This window comes from Rhinopithecus roxellana, chromosome 11, assembly GCF_007565055.1.
Source record: "Rhinopithecus roxellana isolate Shanxi Qingling chromosome 11, ASM756505v1, whole genome shotgun sequence".
Lineage (NCBI taxonomy): Eukaryota > Metazoa > Chordata > Mammalia > Primates > Cercopithecidae > Rhinopithecus > Rhinopithecus roxellana.
In genome coordinates, this window is record NC_044559.1 from 116,722,955 (window position 1) to 116,750,730 (window position 27,776).

General features: G+C 38.6%; 1 protein-coding gene across 4 annotated transcripts in view; it reads right to left on the bottom strand.

Moving 5' to 3' along the window:
- TRDMT1 (tRNA aspartic acid methyltransferase 1) overlaps positions 1-27,776 on the bottom strand; it is a 69,322-nt gene that overhangs the window by 37,598 nt on the left and 3,948 nt on the right. The gene's annotated exons all lie outside the window — the stretch shown is intronic.

Below are 27,776 nucleotides of genomic sequence, written 5' to 3' on the forward strand. Positions count from 1 at the left end.
CAAATGTTTTATCACTATTAGTAAAGTATACTGCTTGGTTCTTTTTTAAAGTTTTTGCATTTTGCTGGGTGAGGTGGCTCACACCTGTAATCTCAGCACTTTGGGAGGCCAAGGAGGGTGCATAATTTGGGGTCAGGAGTTTGAGATCAGCCTGGCCAACATAGTGAAACCCCATCTCTACCAAAAATACAAAAATTAGCCGGGCATGGTGTCAGGGACCTGTAATCCCAGCTGCTCAGGAGACTGAGGCAGGAGAATCGCTTGAACCCAGGAGGCGGAGGGTGCAGTGAGCCGAGATTGCTCCATTGCACTCCAGCCTAGATGACAGAGCGAGACTCCATCTCGGGGAAGGAAAAAATAAAAAACAAAAGTTCTTGCATTTTAAAAATTGCTGATAAATTATTTCCAAGAATAAAATAAAAAATACATTAAAAATATTTTTTAAACATCCAATTTCCTTAGAAAGTTTCCATAGAAGTTCAGCTAATAGTCAAAAAACAAAAAATTTACTTTGTGTCAAGACATATCTTAGATTATTATTGTTACTAATACCTGACTAAATATAAGACACCACCAGCCAAAATATGGATAGGAACTGCTGGAGACCTGTGAAATTTATCAGGGGGAACTCCACCCCCGATATTTATTGTGGGTTCTTTTCTATTTCCTAGGCATCTCGGCTGGTTTGAGAAATGAAGGGAAAGAGTATGAGAGAGAGATTTTAAAGCTGGGTATCCGAGGGAGGCATCACACTGTCGGTAAGTTCTGTGATGCTCCCCGAGCCATAAAACCAGCAAGTTGTTATTAGCGATTGTCAAAAGGGGACGGAGTGCACGGATAGAGTGTGGGTCGCAGGGATCACAGGCTTCACAAGGTGATATCACAAAGCAAGTGGAGGCAGGGTGAGATCACAGGACCACAGGATGGGGTGAAATTAAAATTGCTAATGAAGTTTCGGGCACACATTGTCATTGATAACATCTTATCAGGAAACAGGGTTTGAGAGCAGACAACCTGTCTGACTAAAATTTATTAGGCGGGAATTTCCTCGTCCTAATAAGCCTGGGAGCGCTACAGGAGACCGAGGCTTATTTCATCCCTTCGGCTTCGACCGTAAAAAGCGGTCACCTTAAGGGGTCCGTCTATAGACCAACAACCCTCGGGGCACATTCTCTTTCTCAGGGATGTTCCTTGCTGAAGAAAATAATTCAGCGATATTTCTCCTATTTGCTTTTGAAAGAAGAGAAATATGGCTCTCCTCCGCCTGGCTAACTGGCAGTCAGGTTCCAAGTCGTATCTCCCTTGTTCCCTGAAGATTGCTGTTATCCTGTTCTTTTTTCAAGGTGTTCAGATTTCATATTGTTCAAACACACATGCTCTACAAACAATTTGTGCAGTTAACGCAATCATCACAGGGTCGTGAGGTGACATTCATCCTCCTCAGCTTACGAAGATGACTGGATTAAGAGATTAAAGACAGGCATAGGAAATCACAAGGGTATTGATTGGGGAAGTGGTAAGTGTCCATGAAATCTTCACAATTTATGTTCAGAGACTATAGTAAAGACAGGCATAAGAAATTATAAAAGTATTAATTTGGGGAACTAATAAATGTCCATGAATCTTCACAGTTTATGTTCTTCTGCCACGGCTTCAGCTGGTCCCTCTGTTCGGGGTCCCTGACTTCCCGCAACAGAAATTATCATATCCTCGACACTGTATCTTAGGAGAACTTATTTTTCAACAAAATACCAAAAGACATACCAGAGCCAGAGAAGTGGTGTAAGAGAGAAATATGGCAAATTAATGTAAAAGAAAAAAAAGGAGCACACTGAAGGAATTTACATGGAATGGAAAATAAAGATGTCATGTCAGATAATATAATACAATTTGGAGTTTTGAGGAGGACCTTGAGCAAGAAAATTAAGGCATAAGTAATCTTTCTGGTACGTCTCTAGGAAAGTCTATTTAAAGTCATGTTGATGTCATGAGGTAGTTAATACAGCTTCCCCAGCCCCTCAACCCCCAACCTCACACCAGCCCTGAAGCTTTCCTCAGCAGAAGAGAAGAGAAAAAGCAATTTAGTTATCCACTTTCAGCAGGGGCTACAGAAAGGCCACATAGTCCAGCATTACCCTTAGTCCTGAAGATGCAGGGACCTCAATTTCCAGGGGCATAAACTGGTCTCTAAAGAATATAGGTAATGAATGCCTAGGATATAGTAGATGCTCAATAATTATTAAAATTCATATTCACTGCTTGGCATTTATCTGGAATATTACAGATTAAATAGATTAAATAATAGTGATAATGATTATTCTAATTAAAATTTAAAAATCAAAATTAAAACAAGCATTATCATTATTAAGATTAGAAAATTAGACCAGTGAGAAAAGCTTAAGACTCATACTGTTCATCTGGGAGATGAATTGCAGGAGAAATATTTTTGAAAGAGTTTCGAGTAATGTAGGAAGAGATCTTCACAAATGACAAAAACTGGCTGATTCTAATCTCTACTAAAAGAAAAAAAAAAGGGAAAAACAGAAAATGGGCTAAAATTTAATCCCACTGATGGGAAAAGCTTTCCTGACCTTGCTATCAAACCCTAGAATGAAAGAGAGAAATCGGAGGTACTGGGGAAAGGATTTTCTTAAGACAGGGCAAAAAAATTTTCTTCCCAGGATATTTATTACTCGTTTTATCCAATGTGGAGGAAGATAGTCCCACTAAAGCAAACCTCTAAAGATACTTTCTACCCCTAATACTCTATGAGCATTTAGGTAAGAAGGGTAGGTCTTCAGATCATCTTTTACTGTCTGCCATTATTGACAAAGATCTTGGCCTTTTCACCCTAATTCACTGGTTAGAAACTAAAGAACTGATTCAAGAGAAGTGCTCTTTTATGGTTATGTTTGTCTATTAATTTGCCTTTCCTAGATACTATGTTTAAAATAACTACTAAGGAATAAAAATAGTAAGTCTCTAAGTAAACTATGACAAACAGTATACATTTTCTCTTTCTGCCGGGTGCGGTGGCTCACGCCTTTAATCCTAGCACTTTGGGAGGCTGAGGTGGGTGGATCACCTGAGGTCAGGAGTTCGAGACCAGCCTGGCCAACATGGCAAAACCCTGTCTCTAATAAAAATATAAAACTCAGCCAGGCATGGTGGTAGGCACCTGTAATCCCAGCTACTCGGGGGCCTGAGGAAGAAGAATCGCTTGAACCCATGGGGTGGAGGTTGCAGTGAGCTGAGATCACACCACTTCACTCCAGCCTGGGCAAAAGAGCAAAACTCTGTCTCAAAAGAAAAAAAAAAAAAAAAAAAACTCCATATTCAGTGCAGAGAAAACCTGATTTGTGGGAATCAACATGAAGTAACATTGCATTAATGCTTAATTTTTTCCTTCTACTTATAACCGTCTATTAGGAGAGAAACTAATCTTTCCCAGACAAAGCTGGACCTTAGGTGAAATAGCGCCATGCCTTTTTTTATGATAATCAATCTTCAATTCCCTTGTCCCTCTTCCCATTTCAAACTACCTAGCAATATGCTAAACTCAACACTAAGCAAATGAGTACTTAAGAAACAGTATGAAAGGTGGATAGCAAACAACATCTTTTTCCTATTATAGAACTCAAGGAACTTCACAATTTCTCCTTAGCGCTCAGTCTCTTTGAAGCAAACTTTACATCAAATTAAATTTTGCTAATGAAATTTTACTAATATGTTTTACTAATGATGCAAAAATATGATTTCTAGTTATACTATCTCTGCAAAAATTATCTGCATATCCCAACATTTATTTCTTCTTCCTCTTCAATAACCAAACATCAAATTTATTCACTGTGGCAATGCACCCTGCTAAAAGGATATCTGCCACCCCTCTACAGCTAGACGCAGCCATGAACTAAGGTCAGACTAATGAGACAGAATAAGTGCATCAGACTCTCGGAGAGTGTTCTATAAAGGAAGAGAGTGGTAGTTCCCTGTGCCTTCTGGCCTTTCCACTGGAGGTTTGGAAAGCAGATGTAATGACTTGAGCTTCATTTGCCATGATGGACCATGAAGGCTGATCTGTGCACTCTCATCACACTCCAGTTCACTCTTCTGTCACATTTTTCCCAGGACAGTGGCTCTCTCACTAGACTGGTCGATCATCTCAGTGCTGACACTATGTCTCATTCATATGGGTACTCTCAGCACCCAGGCATTGCAGTAATTGGCACAGAATAGGCCCTCAATAAACGTCTACTGACTGAATACATACAAGAGAATGAGTGAATTACACTTCCTAAAATCAACTCCTAATTATTATTGATTACCCTCCTTCTTGTCCTGTTTCTGAGAATACTGTTAGCTTAAAAAGTATTTAATAAGTCTGATCTTATATGACTATCTCAATGCTCATTTTTAAGTAACTGTTTGACATTTAGGTCAAGTTTTTTACCATGGAAACACCTACAATGAAGTTCCCAGGATAACCTACAAAATTCTATTTATCTTACAAATATCTTAAATATGGTTCCAATAGTGCTATTGTCAGGCAGTAAGCAAATATCTGTAAGATTACCTATCATGTACTGAGCACTCTACTGAGGATACAAAATGAGTGGACATTTGTTTTCTGTTTCACAAGCATCTGGCCCTCCTTTTCTGGCAATAGTCCCAAATTTTCTTTGGGGGAATCTTACTTCACTCATACTCTGTTGAAGTGGTTCCGACGGGCATCAAATCCCCCTCTCCTAGCTTCTAGAAGTCTTGGTCAAGTGTCTGAGCCAGTAAGACTAGCCAGACAGGTTTCAGGATGGGCAGGCAACTCAAAACAAGCCAATTACGCACAATAAGAGGGGACCGCTGGCTTTTTCTTTTGTAACTATTAATAGCAAGAGTTGCTTGATCTTTCTTACCAGGTTTAACCTTGGATGGATATAAGTTCAGAGGCTACTACAGCCATTTTGATGCAATAAGGGGAGAACATATATAAAAATGCACTCAACCTAGAAGAAACAAAGCTGAGATACATGGAGAAAAAACTGGTTTCTGGTGACATGATTTGAGTCCCTGCTTCAAGCTCTACCCCTAACTGGGCCTACATTTGGACTTGGTCAATTAAATGAGTACATATTTACAACTTTTAGGAAATCAGTCTGAGCTAAGTTTCTGTCACTCGGAAATAACACTTCTAAGTGGCATTCAAGTGAACACACACGAATATGCCATTTGTTCCTATGAGGAGAAGCATTTCAAATTCCAAATTGGCAAACAGAGCAATATGAATGCAAAAGTCCCGTAAGTAAGTAAGTAACCATGCACCTACAAAATAGAAGCATTCTTCTTGATAAAACTGTCCTAAATCGAAGAAAGAAGGTCAAGTGTCTTCAATTTGGGGAGTGAAGACCTTAGGGTAATACCCAATTACCTATTTCTACATATGGATACTAAATACAACAAATACAGAGAGAGAGCTACTTATAAACTATAGTTCTCATGCCTTTTAAGGAGCACAGAATATTTTCAGTTGCCCAGTCTCACCAATTCTTACAAAGTTCAAGTCCTGAAGGTAAAACAGTTAAAACAGAAATTTCATTACAAGCAATTCAAAAACGCTGAATTTTAAATGATCGACAAACATATAAAAGACGCTTAACCTCACCAATAATGACAGAAATCCACATTAATCAGTTTTACCTAGCAGACTGGCAAAGATTGAATAAATGAACACTGTATAATGCCAGCAAGGATTTAAGAAAATGTGCTCTCCCTCATGTCATTTGTAGTATAAATTGATATAATTCTTTTGATTATTAGACCTAGTTATACTACATCTGGAAATGTTTGCTAAGAAAAAATGTAGACAAGTATGTAAAGATACAAGTGTAAGATTACATACATGTATGAAAATAGAGATGTTACAAAGATAACATCCGTATTTACTGTCACAAAGCGATATCCATATTATTTACTACATAGAGCAATTACGGAATATCTTGTTGAGTAAAAATTCAAGTTTTTAAAAGTGTATGTGTATGTGTGCACCTTAAGACAGAGAATGGCAAATATCAACAGAGGCTATCTCCTAGTGGTGAGATTTGGAGGTAATTCTTACTTCTTCCTTTAAACTCTTTTGAATAATTTGATTTTTTTTTTACAATGAGAATATACTATTATTTTATTTATATATTTACTTATTTTTTTGAGATGGACTCTTGCTCTGTTGCCCAGGCTGGAGTGCCATGACACGATCTCGGCTCACTGCAACCTCTACCTCCCGGGTTCAAGCGATTCTTCTGCCTCAGTTTCCTGTACTACAGGCGTGTGCCAGCATGTCCGGCTAATTTTTGTATTTTTAGTAAGAGACAGGGTTTCACCATACTGGCCAGGCTGGTCTCGAACTCCTCACCTCATGATCTACCCACCTCAGCCTCCCAAAGTGCTGCGATTACAGGCATGAGCCACTGTGCCCAGTAAGAATGTACTATTTTTTTTTTTGTTCGTTTTTTGTTGAGACAGAGTCTCGCTCTGTCGCCCAGGCTGGAGTGCAGTGGCCGGATCTCAGCTCACTGCAAGCTCCGCCTCCCGGGTTTACGCCATTCTCCTGCCTCAGCCTCCCGAGTAGCTGGGACTACAGGCGCCCGCCACCTTGCCCGGCTAGTTTTTTGTATTTTTAGTAGAGACGGGGTTTCACCGTGTTAGCCAGGATGGTCTCGATCTCCTGACCTCGTGATCCGCCCGTCTCGGCCTCCCAAAGTGCTGGGATTACAGGCTTGAGCCACCGCGCCCGGCAGAATGTACTATTTTTATAATTGGCAAAAAGCAAACCAAAAAAAATGATTTTTATCAAACAAAAGAATTCAATACTGCTCTTGGTTTTGACCCTGCAAAACAACAAAAGGAAAGTAACAAGGATGACAAGAAAGGTTTGGCTCTTTTCTCAAAGCATGCCAATTGCGCTGTGACCCGTCACAGGCACATACACACCAGTAAACAATTATAACTTGTTATAATTACAACAATTATAACTCAGTGCATTATTTTATCTGCCAACTCAACGACAATCAAAAGAAAAAATAAAAATTAAGCTACTTTATGAAAGTCTTTTAAAGATCAGCAAGTAGCTAGCATACGACCAAAAAATGCAGGGCTGAAAGTAACCTATTCACACGCTTATAGAAGTCGAAAGATATAAACTACTTAAAAAGTCAAGAAATTAAAGAAACACATATGATCCAGTCAATTACACGTGTGAACAACAAAGACTTTGATTTTGTTTTACACAAATTTGTTTTCAGTGAATGACCACTCATGAATGGTTTCTTACTATAAAATGTTTACAGTCCTCTTTACTGATGCTTTCTCATAATTTATAAGCTGATCATTTTTGACATATTTAAGGAAAAGTCAATGAAAAAATCAAAAGTGATATAAACGTTAGTACTCTATATCTAGTTAACTGAATTTTTTAAGACTTGTAAAAATATAATTATTTTAATAATATTTTATAACATGTATAATATATATATAATAATTAACTCACAAAAATCCCTAAAATTAGCCTAAGAAAATCCTCTCTAAATTTGTCTTGCCATTCTGAGCCTTCTTTGCTTTATAGTTAACCGTCCTTGAAAGCTTATACTTTTCATCATTATTGACTCAATAAAATTTCAAATCTTATCCTGCAAAACACTAGCAGTATAATTTCTGCTACAGATACCTCTAAAAGAAGAGTTAAGTTTTACAATTTTGCAGTAGGCCAGAAAGTATAGGCTTGTCCTAAGACCTATGGACTTCAACTGTCTCACTTATTTCCCCTTTCCAAGTATCCTCCTAACAATATCATTCTCTACAAATCTTTTTCCACTAAGCCACACAGTATTCAACATTAGGCATTATTATTTTATTTTTTATCAAAGTTGTCTTAGGGACATTCTTATGGAATGTTTTATTTTGTGTGTGTGTATTCATACATCCTGATGAAGATTTAGAATATGGATATCTGTTTGTGTATTTATCTCTTTCTCTGCTAGAATTCTGTATTTAAATCCTAGCTTGGCTATTTCCAGTTGTGTGATTTAGGCAAATTTATTTGTCTTTAAGCCTCAGTATCTTCACCTATTCAGAGGATAATAAAGTACCCATGCCAAAGGATTTTCTAAGGATTAAATGAGATAATAACTATAATACACTTGATTAGTGTCTGGCATATAATAAATGTTTGCCATTATTATTATTGAAAGTGCAAAGACTTTTTAAACATGAGAATATCAAATGCTAGAAAGGACCAGGTTTGATTTAAAACTCGTCAATGCAGCACTTCTCAAAAGAAGACATTTATGCAGCCAACAGACACATGAAAAAGTGTTCATCATCACTGGCCATCAGAGAAATGCAAATCAAAACCACAATGAGATACCATCTCACACCAGTTAGAATGGCGATCATTAAAAAGTCAGGAAACAATGGGTGCTGGAGAGGATGTGGAGAAATAGGAACACTTTTACACTGCTGGTGGGACTGTAAACTAGTTCAACCATTGTGGAAGACAGTGTGGCGATTCCTCAAGGATCTAGAATTAGAAATACCATTTGACCCAGCCATCCCATTACTGAGCATATACCCAAAGGATTATAAATCATGCTGTCATAAAGACACATACACACTTATGTTTACTGCGGCACTATTCACAATAGCAAAGACTTGGAACCAACCCAAATGCCCATCAGTGACAGACTGGATTAAGAAAATGTGACACATATATGCCATGGAGTACTATGCAGCCATAAAAAAGGATGAGTTCCTGTCCTTTGTAGGGACATGGATGCAGCTGGAAACCATCATTCTCAGCAAACTATCACAAGGACAGAAAACCAAACACTGCATGTTCTCACTCATAGGTGGGAACTGAACAATGAGAACAGTTGGACACAGGGTGGGGAACATCACATTCTGGGGCCTGTCATGGGGTGGGGAGCTGGGGGAGGGACAGCATTAGGAGATATACCTAATATAAACAATGAGTTAATGGGTGCAGCACACCAACATGGCACATGTATACATATGTAACAAACCTGCACGTTGTGCACATGTACCCTAGAACTTAAAGTATAATAAATAAACAAATAAATAAAAATCATCAATGCAGATGTGAGCATCAATTAACACTCAATATTTCAAGGAATATTTAACAGTATACATGTAAAACCTTAAAAATTACTTTGGATTTTTTAGTTTTACATTTTGGCACATTTCTTAAGGTGTGACAGGCAAAATAATAATCCCCAAAGATGTCCACATCCTAATCCCTGAAACCTGTGAAAATGTTACCTTACATGGGAATCGGGATTTTGCAGATATGATTAAACTTGAGATGAGGAGATTATCCTGAATTATGCAGGTGGGCCCAGTATAATCACAAGAAGGACTGAGGAAGGTTAAAATCAGAGAAGGGGATTTGGAGACGGAGTAGAGGTCAAAGAGAAGGCTTTGGGATGCTACACTTCTGGCTTCAAAGACAGAAAAAGGGATAATGAGCCATGTAGTATGGGCAGACCCTAGAAGCTAGAAAAGCCAAGCAAATGAATTCTCCCCTAGAACCTCCAGAAGGAATGCAGCCCTGTCAATACCTTGATTTTAAGACTTCTGACCTCCAGAATTACAAGATAATAAATCTGTGTTGCTTTAAGCCACTAAGTTAATGATTATTTGTTACAGCAGCAATAGGAAACTCATACATGTATAAGATAATAATTAGAGATGTAAAGAAAATATTTATATATAGGATAAGTGATGTCATTTTATTTATAATAGTACAAAATTATGAATGATCTAAATGTCCCAGTATAGATGATTAGTTTGAACAAATATGGTACTTCCATAAAGTGGAGCATCATACAACCATTAAAAACCAAGTTTGTAAATTCTACATTTAATGGCAAGGGAAAATATTCAAGATATTCTAAGTAAAGAAAGAAAGCTATAATTTATTTTAATGTTCATGGTCACATTAGAATAAAGATTAAAAATATAATCTAAGTGTTCACCAGTGTTTATCTCTGCATTAGCATCATTAGTGATTTTTTAAAAATTTTCTTCTCTATTTGTATAGCATTGGTATTGCCCGGTAGAGCATAATCTCTGGAAAAAGGAACATGACTGTCTCGTTCAATGCTGTATCCTCACCATACAACACAGTAAGCAACAAAGAAAAATCACTCCATAGTTAGGTACTGAATAAATGAATATTTTCAGTGTGTCCCAATTTTTTAACAAATGTATTACTAATATTGCTAAAAGTAAAAAACAAGAAATGCACATAATAATTTTTAAATATTAAACTTTACTAGTAATCAAAAATTAAGATACAATTTCACCTAGTAAATTATATAGGTTAACATATTATATTGGCATATTTATGGTCACAAAGACATTATTGAATATAAACTATTATGTCCTTTTAAAAAAATAATTTGACAATATCATCAACAACCTTTAAAATGTTCATGTACTATAGCTTATTCATTACTTCAACAAATATTTGTTGAGCATCCACTATATAATGGTGCTTTTAGGTCCAAGGATACAATGGTGAACAAAATATAACAAAATGCAACAAAAAAAATCCCCATCCTCATGGAGCTTAGATTCCAGAAGAGGAGGCAGTCAATTATAAAGATAAACAAGTACAGTACAAAATATGATAGGCCGTAATAAGTGCTAAAGTAAAAAACAAAACAGGCTGGAGGATAGGGAGGCAGGGCAGAGGATACAATTTTTGGTACTGAGAACAGTTCACTGTGCATCTTTCTTAACCTTTTTCTGTGTCTAAAGACAAATACATTACACACATACACACTGTATGTGCCCAAATATAAGACAAATAGAATAAATGTTAATCCCCTATTTTTCCCATGAAAATATCCAAAATTAGATTTCTGGCCATTTTCATTATATAAATGTTTAAGGATGTAGCCAAAATAATCCAGTGACTTCATATTGAATAATTTATAATTTCAACATATTTTATTTTTTATATTCACTTTAATTACTATTTTTAAATTAAGTTCTCCATTAGTAAAACAAAGTTTTTTGAACTTTTTAACTGGCATGAAGAATTACAGCTCTTAGGTGTTAACATGGGAAGGGAAAAGGGTATTTATCCCATTTAATAGGTCTGGCCAACTTGTATTCAATAAATATGTGCTTGAAGAAGCCATCTGAGGTAATCTTTAGGATCTGTTATGAATTTATAAAGATATAATTCCAGGTAATATCTTTAAAAAATAGAGAAAGAATTTCTTATCCCCTGACTACTGAACTGGACAATGCTTATGAAAATCTTTTACCAACCCTGTCAAGTGTTTATTCATGCCCTGCAAAATATTTTCAGCAAGAATTTCCTGTGAGTTTATAACCAGGTTCATTTATGAATTCAAGACATATTTATTGAGCATGACTGACGCTGGCTCTGGCTCCAGGCAGAGATGATAAAACAATGAATCCCTGCTCCCACAGAGCTTCACACAAGGAGAAGCCTCCAACATATTTTATATAACACTATCTTAGCATGTTCATTTGGAAATACTGTATATTTTCTACTCAAAGTTCATGAAACGATTTAATTCTACTTTCTCATGTGCACCTTTGAAATCAGGGTCACTATCATCAACACGGCCACCTTTTAAATCATCTAACAGTGTTCAAGGACACACCAACTTTCCTTCAGTCAAAGTTACTTGAGATCTAGCCCTTTTTGAGTTCATGTATAATGATGTCACTGGGAATTCTATGCCCACCACAATACCCAGTGGCTATCTGTGATTTCCGCAAACTAATCACCTACTGTATTGCTTTATAATTTTCAAAAGGCTTGTTTACAATAACATCTAATACTTGTAATTGTGAGGTCATCCCCCTAAAAATTACTTCTAGATCTTTAAATTCATTTGGATGGTTTTAAGCCAATTCCATTGAGTAACCTCAATAAGCATCTAGAACTGGTATTAAGTTTCTTCAGGCTAATGTAGTTTATCTAAGCAGTACTTTATTGATTTGCTATTTTTGAAAAGTTTAGTTAATTGAGTAATATGAAGAGATTTCCTTTCTGAAGACTAAATTATAAGGCCATACTCTGTTTCTGAAGTATAATTTTTCAGGTAAAATGAGTATCTCATATAGAAGAATTTATGCCAAACGTATCTGTAAGAGTATATGTATATATGTTTGTATTTTGTTTTTGTTCTTAGTTAAAATAATGGGATCACAAGTCTTTTGAATTTACAATCATGAAGGAAATACAAAAGATGATGTCTTCAGAGAAAAAAACCCTTGGATTTTAAATATAGTGCCTTTGCCATAAATTGATATCCAAAGTCATAAAAAATTTAGAAAAATGGTAGATTCACGTCTTTTCTTCAAAACATGGTACCAACATTCTGACAGTCAAAATTAATGAAAAGAAATCTCACTGGATAGAGAACAAGCTAGAGACTAAGTCACAATCAACAAAGAGCATCATTTAATTTCAATATTCAAATAATATAGTTTTAACAATTATCTCAGCAAACAATAACCACAAAAATAAATTGAGAACACAAGAATAACATCCGTTCTGAAGAAGCAGAGAAATGATTCTGGTACTTTATTACCATCAACCTTAGTGATCTATTAAAGTTTAGCATAGTTTTAAAATTCTAGTTAATTTAAAATCATATGCTAACATGATGCTAAAATCATAGGCTAACATATGATTTAAATTTAACTAGAATTTTTAAACCACAAATCCTATAAAGAATTATAGGTTCTTTTTGGACCAAAATTCAACTCTAATGAAGGCATCTGCCAAAGCCTATGGAGTACTGTATGTGCTAAAAGAGTCTGGCATTTGTTTCTTAAGTCTCATTCATTGAGTACTAGAGGGTAATTAACTTCATTATTGAGTTTGAACAAAAATCACTAATGGATGCACAAGAACTATTTAATATTAATGTTCAACTCTCTAATAGAGCTGTTTTACTTTAGACAAAGAGGTCTGGCTAGGTTTGTGGTGATTTAAAGTCTCAGAATGAAAATAATTAGTGGATATAAGTAAAAGAAATCATTGGTCCAGGTGAAGTAATGGTAATTTTTAAAATGCCAACATACACTTTACCTAGTCCCTAAAAATGAGATACAATTTTACGCTCTTAGACAAGATCAGAGCTGGCTGGCACTCTTTCTGGGTAGCACTTTTCACCAATATTCCTAATAATGCTCCACGGGAAAGCAAACGGCAACAGAGATGCTAAAAAGGTTCCAGACACCAAACTGTACATGTAACCTTGACCTCATTTATCATTATGATAATAATCACCACGTAATTATGTGTAGATTTGCTCTCATACATCAACTTCTTTTCAACTTTGAAAAATAAAGAGTTCATATTTCTTGACAGGAATAAAAGAGCAAAGAAAAAAAAAAAACCACTTAATTATTTTGACCATAGCTCACTGTTAGCATATGATTTAAATTTTACAGTGAGTAAAGACCAATTTATTTTCAAAAGCCCTGATTATTTTGACAATACTTAAAATGTCTTAAATAAAAAGAACAAAAACGTTTTATCATGTATTACAGAAAAATATTTGTTATCTATTTAAATCTCACACACAACCATGCCTACAAAAACTCTTCATGATTCAGACTTAATACTCAAGTTTAAACTTATCCCAGTAGGATGACATCTCCTTCAAGCTGCAGATATTTCACAGCAAGCATGCCTGGAGTTCATTTTCTCATTTGTTCATTCACTCATTCATCTAGTATACATAAGGAATATTCCTGACAAAGCCTATCTATCATGGAGCCTACATTCTGGAGGAGAGAGCCAATAAACAAACAAGTTTAAATTATGCCTAACAATAAAAAGTACTATGGAGAAAACTAAAAACCAGAGCAAGACAGCATGGGAGAAGGGAGTGATTCTAGTTTTATGTAGGTTGGTTACAGAATGTCTCTTTAGCAGCAACCTAGAGGAGATGAGGGGATGGGCCTGACAGATATCAGGGAGAAACACTTTCTAGGACAGAGAGAAGAGACACTGCAAAGGCCAGAGATGGGAATAAGCTGGTTTTGTAGGAAGAACAACCAGGAGGCCAGGGAGCCTGGAGTATAGTGAGCAAGGGGACAGCCACAGGAGATGTGGCCCCAGAGAGAAAGAGGCTCTAGACCAAGCAGGCCTGGGGACCCATTCAGGACTCTGGGTTTTGAGTGGTCGGAGAGGCTCCTCAGGAGTTTTAATCACAGTAATAACTTATCAGATATATTTTTTAAAGATCACTCTGGCCACTCTAGTGAAAACAAACTTGCGATGCCAGAGCAGAAGCAAGGAGATCAGTAAAGAAGCTACTGCAATAATTCTTTGTCCAGGGTCCCAGAAAAGTAGCTCAGGCAAAACTTGGCTGCAGATGCTTTATCTGGAAGGAAACCTCCAAAGCGGTAAGAGTGAGGGCAGTGAGGCAGGGAAGGAGGGAGTGCATTAGCACGTTGGTCAGTGCTTCCCAGGAAACCCAGCCAACTGATCTGGCATGAGGGATTTGGGAGAGCCAGCTGGACAGGATGACCACACCTTAGAGCTGTCAGGGGAGGGCTGTATCTGTTGTGGGAGATAATGAGAAGCCCTGCAGTAGAGACACTCCTGGGTCTGAAATAGCACTTCCCATCTTCTCACTGGCATTTGAGCAAGCAGCACCATAGGGGGAGAAGGGAGAGAGTTGTATCTGCTGGCTTCTTTCTCATCCTGTCTGTTACTGATCAAAAGTCCCCCCAAAGCGTGACTCCCCACCTCCCTGCTACCTACACACACAAGTTAGGTTTTGTGATCTGACTCCTGCAGACAGCTACTGAGCAGACAGAGTGCATGCCCACAGCCTGACGCTTCACCTGAGTCCAGGTACAGGGCTCAACGATCATTCTGAGGGTCGAGCTCGGCCATCACCCCCTGACAGTATCAGATGAGGCAAAGTGGCATTAGTCAGGGTGTGACACTGAACAAGCAGCCCCAGGCCAGGAGGCAGGTGGGGCCAAGCAAATCTGGGCGGCGCAAAAATTAAGTCTGACAAGACAGGAGAGAGATTATAGATCAGGCGGAAAAGGTGAAAATGGAGAGAAATGATAGAGTTATAAATACAGTCTGAAGGCAGAGCCTGTAGAACTGGCTGATGTGGGTGAAAAAGAAGAAACAAGATGACTCCAAGGCTCAGATGTGGGCAACTAGAAGAACAAAGACACCTGTTATTGGGATGAGGCAGGTTACAAGAGTAGCAAGTTTTGGAAGGGGACAGAGACCAGTAGTTCAGCTTTGGGCATTCTAAGAGAAAACAGAGAGAGTAAGAACGACAATACCTGCCTAACAGAAAAATTACAGAGAAGCTTATTTCAAAGTTCGTCCAAGTTGTGAACATAATTGGCTAATATGTACGGCCCTGGCGCCTCTTCTCTTTCACAACCCTAGCATCTCTTCCCACAGCTCCATCACTGCCCTTTTGTTGCCCATCAGACATTTCCCGAAACATGCATGGAACACTGTTTTCACAATGTAGGTGTGCTCTCCTTCCCCTCAAAACAAAAGGGTGGGTGGAGGGCAGGAGCAGCAGGGTCCTTGCCCAAATATAAATACATATGGGAAGTACTGTTTTAAGTCAAACAGCTACTTTACTTCTCAAAACCTCTGATACATGTCATGTATCAGAGAAGGTCTCAAGGAAAGATGTGTGGAGAGTTTCTAAACGTATTTGAACATCAAGGTACACTGAATAAACAAAATCCATATGATCCTCTCAAAAGATGTGGAAAAAGCTTTCAATAAAATCCAACATTCCCTCATGATAAAAACCCCTCAAGAAAGTAGGCATCAAAGGAACATGCCTCAAAATAGTAAGAGGCATCTATGACAGGCCCACAACCAACATCATACTGAATGGGCAAATGATGGAAGCAGTCCTCTTGCGAACTGAAACAAGACAAGGATGCCCATTCTCACCACTCCTATTCAACATAGTACTGGAAGTACTAGCCAGAGCAATCTCGCAACAGAAAGAAATAAAGGGGCCGGGTGCAGTGGCTCACACCTGTAATCCCAGCACTTTGGGAGGTCAAGGTGGGAGGATCACCTGAGGTCAGGAGTTCGAGATCAGCCTGGCCAACATGGTGAAACCCCATCTCTACTAAAAATTCAAAATTAGCTGGGCATGGTGGTGCGTGCCTGTAGTCCCAACTACCCAGGAGGCTGAGGCAGGAGAATCGCTGGAACCCAGGAGGCAGAGGTTGCAGTGAGCCAAGATTGAGCCACTGCACTACAGCCTGGGTGACAGAGTGAGAAAACATCAAACGATCTCTCTTTGCAGATGATGTGATTTTATACCTAGAAAACTCTAAAGACTCCACCAAAAGTCTACTGGAACTAATAAATGACTTCATCAAAGTTTCAGGATACTAAATTAATATGCAAAAATTAGAAGCATTTCTATACACCAATAACGTTCAAACTGAGAGTCAAATCAAGAATGTGATCCTGTTTACAACAGCCACAAAAAATATATAAAAATACTTAGGAATACATCTAACCAAGGAGGTGAAAGATCTCCACAAGGAGAACGACAAAATACTGCTAAAAGACATCATACAGGTGACAAATGGAAAAACATCCTATGCTTATGGATTAAAAAAGTAAATATTGTTAAAACGGTAGTACTGCCTGAAGCAATCTACAGATTCAATGCTATTCCTATCAAACTACTAGCATCGTTTTTTCACAAAATTGGAAAAAAAACTATTCTAAAATTCATATGGAACCATAAAAAAGCCTGAATAGCCAAAGCAATCCTAAGTAAAAAGAACAAGTCCAAAGGTATCACATTACTGGACTTCAAACTATACTATAAGACTACGGTAACCAAGACAGTATGGTACTGGTACAAAACAGACATATTAGACCAATGAAACAGAATAGATAACTCAGAAATAAAGCCACACACCTACAGTCATCTGATCTTCAACAAAGTAGACAAAAAAAAAAAAAAAAAAAAATGGGGAAAGGACTCACTATTTAATAAATGGTATTAGGATAACTGACTAGCCATATGCAGAAGAATGAAACTGGACCCCTACATTTCACTATATACAAAAATTAACTCAAGATGGATTAAAGACTTAAATGTAAGACCTCAAACAATAAGAATCCTAGAAGAAAACCTAGGAAACACCACTTTGGACATCGGCCTTGGAAAAGAATTTATGACTAAGTCTTCAAAAGCAATTGCAACAAAACAAAAATTGACAAGTGGGACCTAATTAAACTAAAGAGCTTTGGCACAGCAAAAGAAACTATTAACAGAGTCAACAGACAACCCACAGAATGGGAGAAAATATTTGCAAACTATGCATCCGGGAAAGGTCTAATAACACCAGAATCTAAAAAAAAAACTTAAAACAACTGAGCAAGCAAAAAACAAACAACTCCATTTAGAAATTGGGCAAGGACATGAACAGATACTTCTCAAAAGAAGCAGCTCATCAACAAAATGAAAAAAATGGTCATCACCACTAATCTTCAAGAAATGCAAATCAAAACCACAATGGGACAGCACCTCACACCAGTCAGAATGGCTACGATTAGAAGTCAATAAGAGGCTAGGCATGATGGCTCACGCCTGTAATTCCAGCACTTTGGAAGGTTGAGGCAGGAGTTCGAGATCAGCCTGGTCAACATGGTGAAACCCTGTCTCTACCAAAAATACAAAAATTAGCCAAGCGTGGTGGTGGGCACCTGTAATCCCAGCTACTCAGGAGTCTGAGGCAGAAGAATTGCTTGAACTCGGGAGGCAAAGGTTGCAGTGAGCCAAGATCGCGCCACTGCACTCCAGCCTGGGCAACAAAGCAAGAATCCGACTCAAAAAAAAAAAAAAAAAAAAAAGACAAAAAAACCACAGATGCTGGCAAGGCTGCAGAGAAAAGGGAGCACTTATGCACTGTTGATGGGAATGTAAATTAATTCAGCCACAGTGGAAAGCAGCTTGGAAATTTCTCAAAGAACTTAAAACAACATTACCATTCGACCCAGCAATCTCATTACTGAGTATACATGCAAAAGAAAGCAAATCATTCCACCAAAAAGACACATGTACTCGCATGTTCACCATAGCACTAGTCACAATAGCAAAGAGGTGCCCATCAATGGTGGACTGAATAAAGAAAATGTGGCATATATACATCATTGGAATATTATGTAGCCATAAAAAAGAACAAAATCATGTGCTTTGCAGCAACATGGATGCATCTGGAGGCCATTATCCTTAGCGAATTAACACAGGAATAGAAAACTGAATACCTCATGCTCTCACTAATAAGTGGGAGTTAAACACTGGATACTCATGGACAAAAAGGTGGCAACAATAGACACTGGGGACTACAAGAGGGAGAAGGGGAGCAGCAAAAGTTGAAAAACTAACTGTGGGTACTATGCTCAGTGCCTGGGTGATGGGATCATTCATACCCCATATCTCAGCATCACACAATATACCTAAGTAACAAACCTGAACATGTACCCCTTGAATCTAGAAGTCGAAAAAGAAAAAAAAAATTTACCCCAACCCCAAAAAATAATTTGCAGTGAAGTAACCACACATTATTCAGCACAAGAAAAGATAAGTAATTCAATTGTCTAATGGGAAGTTAAGGTTCTCTTTTACTGAATATTCAAAATTCATCTTACATATTTCTTTTTTGTATTTCAAGTTTATTGACTTCCACAGGTGCCAGAGAAGAAATGATAAATATATTTTATTTTATTTTATTTATTTATTTATTTTTAATAAAACATTTTAAAAATAAAAATAAGATTGTTAAACACGTTGATTATACAAAGATCACAGTTGTGGCACAGACATTTATAAAGCACATAAAATATAACATTATTAAATCAATATTTGATACAAAATTATTCATTATAAACATTAAAAATTATGTAATTAATAATTTGGTTGGCTTTATTCAAATTTAAATGGGATGCTTTAAGACAAATTTGAAGCTCCAGGTTCTGTGAAAAAGAAGCTACTGCTCAATTAGTTATGATCTACCAAACTGATTTTCTAGAAAAAAAAAATTAATCATTTAAAATCATTCCAGGAACCTTATTGTGGTTAGTTATTACAAGTTCAAAACCACTATTTTCAAAAATACAGATCACAGCATCTAAATAGGCAACTCCACAAATAATTCAAATTGGGAAAGTTTTTTTTTTTTTTTTTTTTTTTAATTATACTTTAAGTTCTAGGGTACATGTGCATAACGTGCAGGTTTGTTACATATGTATACTTATGCCATGTTGGTGTGCTGCACCCATCAACTCGTCAGCACCCATCAGTTCATCATTTATATCTTGTATAACTCCCCAATGCAAGCCCTCCCTCCTCCCCCCTCCCCCCTCCCCATGATAGGCCCCAGTGCGTGATGTTCCCCTTCCCGAGTCCAAGTGATCTCATTGTTCAGTTCCCACCTATGAGTGAGAACATGCGGTGTTTGGTTTTCTGTTCTTGTGATAGTTTGCTAAGAATGATGGTTTCCAGCTGCATCCATGTCCCTACAAAGGACGCAAACTCATCCTTTTTTATGGCTGCATAGTATTCCATGGTGTATATGTGCCACATTTTCTTAATCCAGTCTGTCACAGATGGACATTTGGGTTGATTCCAAGTCTTTGCTATTGTGAATAGTGCCGCAATAAACATACGTGTACATGTGTCTTTGTAGTAGAATAATTTGTAATCCTTTGGGTATATACCCAGTAGTGGGATGGCTGGGTCATATGGTACATCTAGTTCTAGATCCTTGAGGAATTGCCATACTGTTTTCCATAATGGTTGAACTAGTTTACAATCCCACCAACAGTGTAAAAGTGTTCCTATTTCTCCATATCCTCTCCAACACCTGTTGTTTCCTGACTTCTTAATGATTGCCATTCTAACTGGTGTGAGATGGTATCTCATTGTGGTTTTGATTTGCATTTCTCTGATGGCGAGTGATGATGAGCATTTTTTCATGTGTCTGTTGGCTGTATGAATATCTTCTTTTGAGAAATGTCTGTTCATATCCTTTCCCCACTTTTTGATGGGGTTGTTTGTTTTTTTCTCGTATATTTGTTTGAGTTCTTTGTAGATTCTGGATATTAGCCCTTTGTCAGATGAGTAGGTTGCAAAAATTTTCTCCCATTCTGTAGGTTGCCTGTTCACTCTGATGGTAGTTTCTTTTGCTGTGCAAAAGCTCTTTAGTTTAATTAGATCCCATTTGTCAATTTTTGCTTTTGCTGCCGTTGCTTTTGGTGTTTTAGACATGAAGTCCTTGCCCATGCCTATGTCCTGAATGGTACTACCTAGATTTTCTTCTAGGGTTTTTATGGTATTAGGTCTAACATTTAAGTCTCTAATCCATCTTGAATTAATCTTCGTATAAGGGGTAAGGAAAGGATCCAGTTTCAGCTTTCTACTTATGGCTAGCCAATTTTCCCAGCACCATTTATTAAATAGGGAATCCTTTCCCCATTTCTTGTTTCTCTCAGGTTTGTCAAAGATCAGATGGCTGTAGATGTGTGGTATTATTTCTGAGGACTCTGTTCTGTTCCATTGATCTATATCTCTGTTTTGGTACCAGTACCATGCTGTTTTGGTGACTGTAGCCTTGTAGTATAGTTTGAAGTCAGGTAGCGTGACGCCTCCAGCTTTGTCCTTTTGACTTAGGATTGTCTTGGCAATGCGGGCCCTTTTTTGGTTCCATATGAACTTTAAAGCAGTTTTTTCCAATTCTGTGAAGAAACTCATTGGTAGCTTGATGGGGATGGCATTGAATCTATAAATAACCTTGGGGAGTATGGCCATTTTCACGATATTGATTCTTCCTATCCATGAGCATGGTATGTTCTTCCATTTGTTTGTGTCCTCTTTTATTTCACTGAGCAGTGGTTTGTAGTTCTCCTTGAAGAGGTCCTTTACATCCCTTGTAAGCTGGATTCCTAGGTATTTTATTCTCTTTGAAGCAATTGTGAATGGAAGTTCATTCCTGATTTGGCTCTCTGCTTGTCTGTTACTGGTGTATAAGAATGCTTGTGATTTTTGCACATTAATTTTGTATCCTGAGACTTTGCTGAAGTTGCTTATCAGCTTAAGGAGATTTTGGGCTGAGACGATGGGGTTTTCTAAATATACAATCATGTCATCTGCAAACAGGGACAATTTGACTTCTTCTTTTCCTAACTGGATACCCTTGATTTCTTTCTCTTGCCTGATTGCCCTAGCCAGAACTTCCAACACTATGTTGAATAGGAGTGGTGAGAGAGGGCATCCCTGTCTTGTGCCCGTTTTCAAAGGGAATTTTTCCAGTTTTTGCCCATTCAGTATGATATTGGCTGTGGGTTTGTCATAAATAGCTCTTATTATTTTGAGGTACGTTCCATCAATACCGAATTTATTGAGCGTTTTTAGCATGAAGGGCTGTTGAATTTTGTCAAAAGCCTTTTCTGCATCTATTGAGACAATCATGTGGTTCTTGTCTTTGGTTCTGTTTATATGCTGGATTACGTTTATTGATTTGCGAATGTTGAACCAGCCTTGCATCCCAGGGATGAAGCCCACTTGATCATGGTGGATAAGCTTTTTGATGTGCTGCTGAATCCGGTTTGCCAGTATTTTATTGAGAATTTTTGCATCAATGTTCATCAGGGATATTGGTCTAAAATTCTCTTTTTTTTATGTGTCTCTGCCAGGCTTTGGTATCAGGATGATGTTGGCCTCATAAAATGAGTTAGGGAGGATTCCCTCTTTTTCTATTGATTGGAATAGTTTCAGAAGGAATGGTACCAGCTCCTCCTTGTACCTCTGGTAGAATTCAGCTGTGAATCCATCTGGTCCTGGACTTTTTTTGGTGGGTAGGCTATTAATTGTTGCCTCAATTTCAGAGCCTACTATTGGTCTATTCAGGGATTCAACTTCTTCCTGGTTTAGCCTTGGGAGAGTGTAAGTGTCCAGGAATTTATCCATTTCTTCTAGATTTTCTAGTTGATTTGCGTAGAGGCGTTTATAGTATTCTCTGATGGTAGTTTGTATTTCTGTGGGGTCAGTGGTGATATCCCCTTTATCATTTTTTATTGCATCTATTTGATTCCTCTCTCTTTTCTTCTTTATTAGCCTTGCTAGCGGTCTGTCAATTTTGTTGATCTTTTCAAAAAACCAACTCCTGGATTCATTGATTTTTTGGAGGGTTTTTTGTGTCTCTATCTCCTTCAGTTCGGCTCTGATCTTAGTTATTTCTTGCCTTCTGCTAGCTTTTGAATGTGTTTGCTCTTGCCTCTCTAGTTCTTTTAATTGTGATGTTAGAGTGTAAATTTTAGATCTTTCCTGCTTTCTCTTGTGGGCATTTAGTGCTATAAATTTCCCTCTACACACTGCTTTAAATGTGTCCCAGAGATTCTGGTATGTTGTATCTTTGTTCTCATTGGTTTCAAAGAACATCTTTATTTCCGCTTTCATTTCGTGATGGACCCAGTAGTCATTCAGGAGCAGGTTGTTCAGTTTCCATGTAGTTGAGCGGTTTTGATTGAGTTTCTTAGTCCTGAGTTCTAGTTTGATTGCACTGTGGTCTGAGAGACAGTTTGTTATAATTTCTGTTCTTTTACATTTGCTGAGGAGTGCTTTACTTCCAATTATGTGGTCAATTTTGGAATAAGTGCGATGTGGTGCTGAGAAGAATGTATATTCTGTTGATTTGGGGTGGAGAGTTCTATAGATGTCTATTAGGTCCGCTTGGTGCAGAGATGAGTTCAATTCCTGGATATCCTTGTTAACTTTCTGTCTCGTTGATCTGTCTAATGTTGACAGCGGAGTGTTGAAGTCTCCCATTATTATTGTATGGGAGTCTAAGTCTCTTTGGAAGTCTCTAAGGACTTGCTTTATGAATCTGGGTGCTCCTGTATTGGGTGCATATATATTTAGGAGAGTTAGCTCTTCCTGTTGAATTGATCCCTTTACCATGATGTAATGGCCTTCTTTGTCTCTTTTGATCTTTGATGGTTTAAAGTCTGTTTTATCAGAGACAAGGATTGCAACCCCTGCTTTTTTTTGTTCTCCATTTGCTTGGTAGATCTTCCTCCATCCCTTTATTTTGAGCCTATGTATGTCTCTGCATGTGAGATGGGTCTCCTGAATACAGCAGACTGATGGGTCTTGACTCTTTATCCAGTTTGCCAGTCTGTGTCTTTTAATTGGAGCATTTAGTCCATTAACATTTAAGGTTAATATTGTTATGTGTGAACTTGATCCTGCCATTATGATATTAACTGGTTATTTTGCTCGATAGTCGATGCAGTTTCTTCCTAGCCTCGATGGTCTTTACATTTTGGCATGTTTTTGTGATGGCTGGTACCGGTTGTTCCTTTCCATGTTTAGGGCTTCCTTCAGGGTCTCTTGTAAGGCAGGCCTGGTGGTGACAAAATCTCTAAGCATTTGCTTATCTGTAAAGGATTTTATTTCTCCTTCACTTATGAAACTTAGTTTGGCTGGATATGAAATTCTGGGTTTAAAATTCTTTTCTTTAAGAACGTTGAATATTGGCCCCCACTCTCTTCTGGCTTGTAGAGTTTCTGCCGAGAGATCTGCTGTTAGTCTGATGGGCTTCCCTTTGTGGGTTACCCGACCTTTCTCTCTGGCTGCCCTTAAGATTTTTTCCTTCATTTCAACTTTGGTGAATCTGGCAATGATGTGTCTTGGAGTTGCTCTTCTGGAGGAGTATCTTTGTGGCGTTCTCTGTATTTCCTGAATTTGAATGTTGTCCTGCCCTACTAGGTTGGGGAAGTTCTCCTGGATGATATCCTGAAGAGTGTTTTCCAACTTGGTTCCATTTTCCCCCTCACTTTCAGGCACCCCAATCAGACGTAGATTTGGTCTTTTTACGTAATCCCATACTTCTTGCAGGCTTTGCTCATTTCTTTTTCTTCTTTTTTCTTTTGGTTTCTCTTCTCGCTTCATTTCATTCATTTGATCTTCAATCGCTGATACTCTTTCTTCCAGTTGATCGAGTCGGTTACTGAAGCTTGTGCATTTGTCATGTATTTCTCGTGTCATGGTTTTCATCTCTGTCATTTCGTTTATGATCTTCTCTGCATTAATCAGTCTAGCTGTCAATTGTTCCACTCTTTTTTCAAGATTTTTAGTTTCTTTGCGCTGGGTACGTAATTCCTCCTTTAGCTCTGATAAGTTTGATGGACTGAAGCCTCCTTCTCTCCTCTCGTCCAAGTCATTCTCTGACCAGCTTTGATCCGTTGCTGGCGATGGGCTGCGCTCCTTCGCAGGGGGAGATGCGCTCTTATTTTTTGAATTTCCAGCTTTTCTGCCCTGCTTCTTCCCCATCTTTGTGGTTTTATCTGTCTCTGGTCTTTGATGGTGGTGACGTACTGATGGGGTTTTGGTATAGGTGTCCTTCCTGTTTGATAGTTTTCCTTCTGACAGTCAGAAGGACTGTCTGTTGGTCTGTTGGAGATTGCTTGAGGTCCACTTCAGACCCTGTTTGCCTGGGTATCAGCAGCAGAGGTTGCCGAAGATAGAATATTGCTGAACAGCGAGTGTACCTGTCTGATTCTTCCTTTGGAAGTTTCCTCTCAGGGGTGTACTCTACCCTGTGAGGTGTGGGGTGTCAGACTGCCCCTAGTGGGGGATTTCTCCCAGCTAGGCTACTCAGGGGTCAGAGATACACCTGAGCAGGCAGTCTGTCCATTCTCAGATCTCAACCTCCGCGTTGGGAGATCCAGGGCTCTCCCCAAAGCTGTCAGACAGAGTCGTTCGCGTCTGCACCGGCTCCCGCTACTTCCCCTGTTGGTCTTCAGCTGTGCGCTGTCCCCAGAGGTGGAGACTACAGAGACAGGCAGGCTTCCTTGAGCTGCTGTGAGCTCCACCCAGTTCGAGCTTCCCAGCGGCTTTGTTTACCTACTTAAGCCTCAGCAATGGCGGGCGCCCCTCCCCCAGCCTCGCTGCTGCCTTGCGGATAGATCGCGGCAGACTGCTGTGTTAGCAGTGAGGGAGGCTTCGTGGGCGTGGGACCCTCCCGGCCAGGATTGGGATATATTCTCCCGGTGTGCCTGTATGCTTACAGCGCAGTATTGGGGTGGGAGTTACCCGATTTTCCAGGTGTTGTGTGTCTCAGTTCCCCTGGCTAGGAAAACGGATCCCCTTCCCCCTTGCGCTTCCAGGTGAGGCGATGCCTCGCCCTGCTTCAGCTCTCGCTGGTCAGGCTGCAGCAGCTGACCAGCACCGATTGTCCGGCACTCCCTAGTGAGATGACCCCAGTACCTCAGTTGAAAATGCAGAAATCACCGGTCTTCTGTGTCACTCGCGCTGGGAGTTGGAGACTGGAGCTGTTCCTATTCGGCCATCTTGCTCCGATAAATATATTTTAATGGGACAACTTTTTACGTTGCTTCACTTTAAATATGACATGCTATATAAGAGTAACTACGAGGAAATAGGCACGAAAAGGAAAATTTTATAATCCCAAAGACAGGTGTGTATAAATGAAAAACAAAGTAAGCGGTTCATATTCCAGCCCCTAACAACTGATGCTATAAAAATATCCTTAGGTGACATTCATACCTACATACAAATACACTTCATCATAATGTAGTTGTCTGATTCAGTTACAAACACACCCAGTTACAAACTATTTTGGTAGACTCCCAAGTTGGCTTGTAAGTCGTGGAGGAACAAAGACAAAAGAGATTCAGAAAATGAATAATTAAGACATGACAAATGAGAGGCTTAGCATTTTTAAAGAAAATATTAAGGCTAAGTAATTCTTACTAAACACAATGAAGTATTATGGGGTAAAATTCAAAGCCAACTCCTTTGAAGAGCTTTAGAAGCTCTTTGGCAGACCGGCCTCTTTGCTTTAAAGGCTGACTCCAATATTTGACTATATAGAAAACAGTCATCCAACTAGAGCTTTCCTTCATTTGCCACCTTAAACCACATTTTACTCTTCTCCTGCTACTACATTTTAAAATGAGAAAAATACAGAATCTTATTTGCATATATTTGCAGGTGACCTTGCAGGCTCCACTGATATATAACCCATGACACTACTTCTTCCACTGCTTTCTTAAAGAAGATATTTTCACTTGGAAGATTCTCATTAGCCAAAACTTTGTAGACTGTGCAGACATAAATATCAAAGTGTGCATAAGTAGTTTCCGTATAGGTCAAATACGTATTTAAAAATGTAATAGACATTGTTATGCTATGGCCATCTAGAATCTTTGCCTATGTTTCCTGTTTCCTGTGTTTGAAAATTTGCCACAGTATGGATCTTTCCTTCCCCAAATAGAAGCCAGAACTCGCCTTCTCAGCTTCCCTTGTCTGGCAGTGGGATGTAGTGCCTATCAACCACATGCATCCACATAAGACCTCAGTTTAGAGTCAGCAATGCGAGGAGAGACTTCAATTCAGAGGTAGCAACGTAAGGACTTAAACAAATGAGGAAACCCATCTTTCTGGCAGGGGAGGTGCTAAGAGGCATCCACCTCTCGGGAAAAATGACGGCACTTCTGGCTTCCGGACCCCAGCACCGTTGGTGTGAGCTGTGATGTCAGGATAAAGCTTCACTGTGGAAATACCCACAGTATAGTGTGGGCAGTGCTTCTGTTCACCTAACCTGTTTGTTGGTGTCCTGGAGATTCTGTGAGTTTCCAAATTTTTTTTTTCCTGATTATGTGAGCTACAGTGGATTCTATGGGTTGCAACTAAGAACTACATATAATACAAAAAAAGAATCTGGGCTAAATAAACCTTCATCATCTGATAAAACGATAGCAGAATGATTATCAATTCAATAGCAACCTCAATAGTAATCTACAAAGAGTGTGGTACTGTGCTAGAGGCTGTACAGGAATAGCAAAGGATGTTACATTTAAGCCATGTAAACACATGGGCATATAGATACAAAATAAAGTTAAACGAAATTTAGAAAATATAGAAGCCTCTATGTAGTGGCTGTAAAAATGCAACAGCATATTGGATATGCTGATAAGGATGAAAAACTTTTATTGACATCGTTTTTATTTATTTTTTTTTTTAATTTTTTTTTTATTTTTTTTTTGAGATGGAGTCTCGCTCTGTCGCCCAGGCTGGAGTGCAGTGGCCGGATCTCAGCTCACTGCAAGCTCCGCCTCCCGGGTTCACGCCATTCTCCTGCCTCAGCCTCCGGAGTAGCTGGGACTACAGGCGCCCGCCAGGTCACCTGGCTAGTTTTTTGTATTTTTAGTAGAGACGGGGTTTCACCATGTTAGCCAGGATGGTCTTGATCTCCTGACCTCGTGATCCGCCCGTCTCGGCCTCCCAAAGTGCTGGGATTACAGGCTTGAGCCACTGCGCCCGGCCGACATCGTTTTTAAATGTTCACTGAGTTTGAGGTAAATCTATCATGTTGCTAAAGAAATTAAATATACTTTTTATAACTTAAAAGTCAGTAATGTGGGGAAAAATATTTGCAAATCATATATCTAATAAGACATTAAGATCCAGAATATATAAAGCCTACAATTCAACAACAACAACATAAAGAAAATTCCAAAATGGGCAAAGGACTTGAAAAGGCACTTCTCTGTATTGAAGAATACAAATGACTAACAGGCACATGAAAAGATGCTCAACAACCGGGCACAGTGTCTCACACCTGTAATCCCAGCACTTTGGGAGGCCAAGGTGGGTGGA